General features: G+C 55.9%; 1 long non-coding RNA gene across 1 annotated transcript; it reads right to left on the reverse strand.

Annotated features, from left to right (window-relative positions):
* Positions 1-984: 984 nt before the first annotated feature.
* Positions 985-3,970, reverse strand: LOC121022755 (uncharacterized). Its single transcript, XR_005787095.1, has 3 exons — positions 3,562-3,970; positions 2,773-2,938; positions 985-2,497 (listed from the first exon to the last, which is right to left on the reverse strand). It is a non-coding gene; the product is annotated as an uncharacterized LOC121022755 (long non-coding RNA).
* Between the last annotated feature and the right edge of the window lie 180 nt (positions 3,971-4,150).

The raw sequence follows: 4,150 nt of genomic DNA on the forward strand, positions 1-4,150 counted from the left end.
GCCAACCAGGTGGGGGTCCTGCGCTTGGGACGCCTTCAGACCTGAGGTTTGCTTCCAAGCAGCAGAACCGGGAGGGAGGACGGCAGCCCCGGGGCCGTCACTGCCTCCGTTCAATCCTGGCCGTGCCCCGCTGATCTCGCGATGTCTCTGAGACGCCCCCACCTCACCTGCACACGCCCCCCACCGCCAGACACCCACGCACACACACACATGCCCCCCCCCCCCCCCCCCTCCCACGAGCACATTCTCATCTGGGCACCACCTCTCCTCCCCTTGACCTGCTGGGACCTGCCTGGCCTCCAGATTTGGACGCCCCTCGCCCTCCCTGACGTCCGGCACGCCGTGAACCGCATCACCCGCCCGGGACTGACATGCCCGTCGGCAGAGGTAGTGGCCTGTGGGCCACCGGCTGCCACGCGGGGGCGTCTGGCAGGGGGTCTGTGGTGACGAACAGAGCACAGGCATCTCTGTTGACTCTGTGGGGCCACTAAGGTCAGACTGGTGGCCTATGTCAGAGTCAGGGGAGAGGGGATCAGAGTCGGGGTTCTGGGTATCATTGGCCACTGCTTTGCCTGCAGCGCGGGTCCGAGCCGTGGATGGGGTTTCCAGAGGCCAGTTACTGAGCGAGAACTGTGCTGGCACAGCGTCCGGCCGGGGCCTCCAGAATGAGAAACTGCCGCCACGCGGGGTCTCGACTCTCCGTTCCTGGCTCAGGGATGTGAGGCAGAGGCCGAAACACGGCTCCTCGGTGATCTGGTGGAAACCAGGTTCCCTACAGTCTTTGCTTGCATTAGGATTCTCTGCTATACGATGGTTGCATTAGATTCCATTTTTTTTTTAAGTTTATTTTGAGAGACAGAGAGAGAGAGAGAGAGAGAGAGAGAGAGAGGGAGAGAGACTGTAGGGGGAGGGGCAGAGAGAAAGGGAGAGAGAATCCCAAGCAGGCTGCAAGCCCTGAGCTGTCAGCACAGAGCCCGACGCGGGGCTCGAACCCACGAACCGCGAGATCATGACCTGAGCCGGAGTCGGACGCTTGTCTGACTGAGCCCCCCAGGCGCCCCTGAATTCTGATGTGATAAAGGTCATGCCTCACTACCCTGCACAGCCTGGTATCTGGGAGTCGGGGTGAGTTTGGAGCGAACTCCTGATTGGTTGGAGGGTTGCTGTGCAGATCATGGCGTTTTCACCAAAGTACACGGAAGTCCGCTCCTACCCGCGCTGTTCTGCCTGCGGAGTTTGCGTGATACTTTCCACCCAGTACGTGAGAGTGGAAGTGGCAGGTGCCACGTCTAGGCTGGGCACTTAACGGCCAGTACGAGGCCCTCCTAGGCTCTCCCCCGCTCTTCGGCACAGCCGTCGGGACATTCGAGCTGCTCTCTGAATGCTGGTCCCGTGGCGTCTGGTCGGGGACACGTGGCGTGTGTGAGAAGTGGCCTCGCGTCGTCGCGGCACGTGAGACTTGAGGATTGCTTGTTACTGCAGCAGAACCCGGCCTGTCCTGACCGATGCCCGAGATGGGAAACAGAGGCTCGATTGCAAAAGAGAAACACCCTTCTCTCTGTGAGACGCGAGAGACCCACTTTGGGGTGTGCCGAACTTCAGCTTGGAGCCCAGTCTGGGACCCAACTTGTGGCCCAGCTCGGAGGGACTTCTGTTCAGATCTGAGTGCTGTCTCAAGGCCGAGCTCTCGGCACAGTGTGACTTCTTTGACATTGCAGAGCCTGGCATTTCCCTAAACTGGTGTTAGTTTACGTTCCACGGCCCCCGTCTTCCTGTCGCCTGTGCCAACAGTGTCCCCTCAAGGTCTGGTTCGCACCACTCCCCCAGGACCCGTCGATGCCGTCCCACAGGACACCTGTGAGACCCGGTGGACTTGTTCTGTACCGGCAAAGGGCACTCTGGCCCTGAGACCCGCTCAGGGCTCCTGGAGGGCTGTCTGCCTGTCCAGGGACACCCCTGGAGGCTGGGGCTTTGTGGCGGAGGGAGGGGTGCGTGGGCAGTGTGCACGTGTGCATTCTCAAGCACGGCTGCCCCGGAGTGGCTTTGCTTCTTCCACGGTCACTGCCTCCCCACCCACGTTATTGTGGCTCACCCCTCCTGGTGAGCATTCGGTGTGACTGCACATCAGACGTGGTTTGCTGGGCTGTCGGATCGGATGCACCCCCTCTCTGCAGCGTACCCCACATCTTCAACGTGCTTGTATCTCAAATGAAATATTTAGCCAAATACTGATACGTAGTTTGGATGTACCGTTTCCTGATAAATTTCAGAACGCAGTACAATGTATTTACATGAACAAAATAATGTTTTCTCCTGCAAAACCACTTTAACATCACTTTCAATAAACATATAATGAAAAGTACTTGATTTTTTTTCTTGAGCGACAGAGGCTGATAAATCTGATTCTGGAGCCAAATTGTCTGGGCTTGAATCCCGGAAATTCTTTGCCATCCATGTGACCTTGGGCGAGGCACTGGCCCTCTTGGTGACTCAGTTTCTACATATGTAAAATTAGACGATACCAACTTACGTGGTCATGTGGTTGCTGTCCGTCTTAATCTGTTAACAGCCATAAAGGAACCAGAAGAGTGCCTGGGAAAAATCTTACCACTGTGTAAATGTTAGCTTTTTGTATTATTATTCTGAAAGCTATCCTTGTAAAATTGGGGAACATCTTACAACATGGCATTTTATAAACAGAAAAATACAGTATTTCCTAAGAAGGGACATGGGATTGGCTATTTATCAAAAACAGACCAGTGTTTATCAAACCTGCTGCATCGTAAGACTCTCCTGGAGTGATGATTAAAAACTGAATTCTCAGGCTCCTCTCGGAACAACTGATTTATACGGTAAACACCCCGTAGACAGCTGGCTGCAAGGCCCAGGAGCGGCTGCTTCCTGATGGTGGTCCTCTGACTTTCTTGAGACAAATGTCCTGAGAAAGAAAAGATGGTTTTGAGGAGGACAAGGAGAAATGGGTGTTTTCACTCTCATCAGATTCTACCAGGAGGCACAAAATGTTCAAGCTGGGTAGGCTGGCCTGCCTGAGGTCAAGAAATGTGCGTTGGAGAAGAGAGTAAGACAGGACACGGGGCTTCAGGGAGCTCTTTCCGGACCAAGAGCCAGAAAACCGTAATGTCCCCTGACACACAGATACACAGAATGCACACAAGTGCACACACAGAGATTCTCCACAGCCACACACAGAGACGCACACAAATGCTCACGCCCATGGACACACACAAATGCACATGGACACACAGAGACACAGAAATGCACACACACATGAACACACACAAATGCACACACACGCGGACACACACACGGACACGCCCAAATGCACACGCACAGGGACACACATAGAGACACAAATGCACAGGCACATGAACAAACACACGGACACACACAAATGCACACACAGGTACACAGACATGTGTACACACACAGCCAGAGCTCCCTGAAGCCCCGTGTCCTGTCTTATCCATCTGTGTATATTGGGGACCCAGCACCAAGTTAGCTCCTAATAAATGTTCCATCATTTAGCCATTCAACAAATACCTACTGAGCAGCAGGACGCGCGTGGAGCAGACAGGAACCTCTGCCTGGGGGTGCTCACAAGTTCCCTGGGGGGGGGCGTGTCTTTCCCTGTCATGGTCCAGCTGTCTTGTCTGTAAAAATGCGGGTGTGGGGCTAGATGTGAGGTAGGGGCAGCCAGGTTTGCTCTCCCCTGAGGTCTGTGCACCGGGACCTGGAGAACCTGATGCCTAGGGATCTGCGCCTTTTTTCTGTTCCTGGTGGGTTTCCAGGTTCAGCCCGGTGGGGACCCCGGTCCCGCTGAATCTCAGGCTGGGTCCCGCGGTCCTTGAACTCTCCTCCTCCCAGCCCTTAGCGCCACAGAGGGGGAGGGGAAGGAGGCCCGGAGTTGATTCAGTTTGGCCTAGGGAACCGGGGAGACCAAGCAGGTGGCTCTGACCCTGCCGCCCGCCCTCCTCCCTGCAAAGGCACCTCCCACCCCCACCCCAGGCCCGTGCACGCAGACATCACGGCCTTGACCAGGCATTCCCCAAGGCCCCTCTTCCTCGGGTCAAGTTTGAGGTTTTGAGTCTGGGGCGAGGGCTCTGGGAAGGAGGGTCCGCGCGCAGCAACC

The sequence above is a fragment of the Herpailurus yagouaroundi genome, unplaced genomic scaffold (assembly GCF_014898765.1).
Source record: "Herpailurus yagouaroundi ecotype Mexico unplaced genomic scaffold, PumYag 437, whole genome shotgun sequence".
Classification (NCBI taxonomy): domain Eukaryota; kingdom Metazoa; phylum Chordata; class Mammalia; order Carnivora; family Felidae; genus Herpailurus; species Herpailurus yagouaroundi.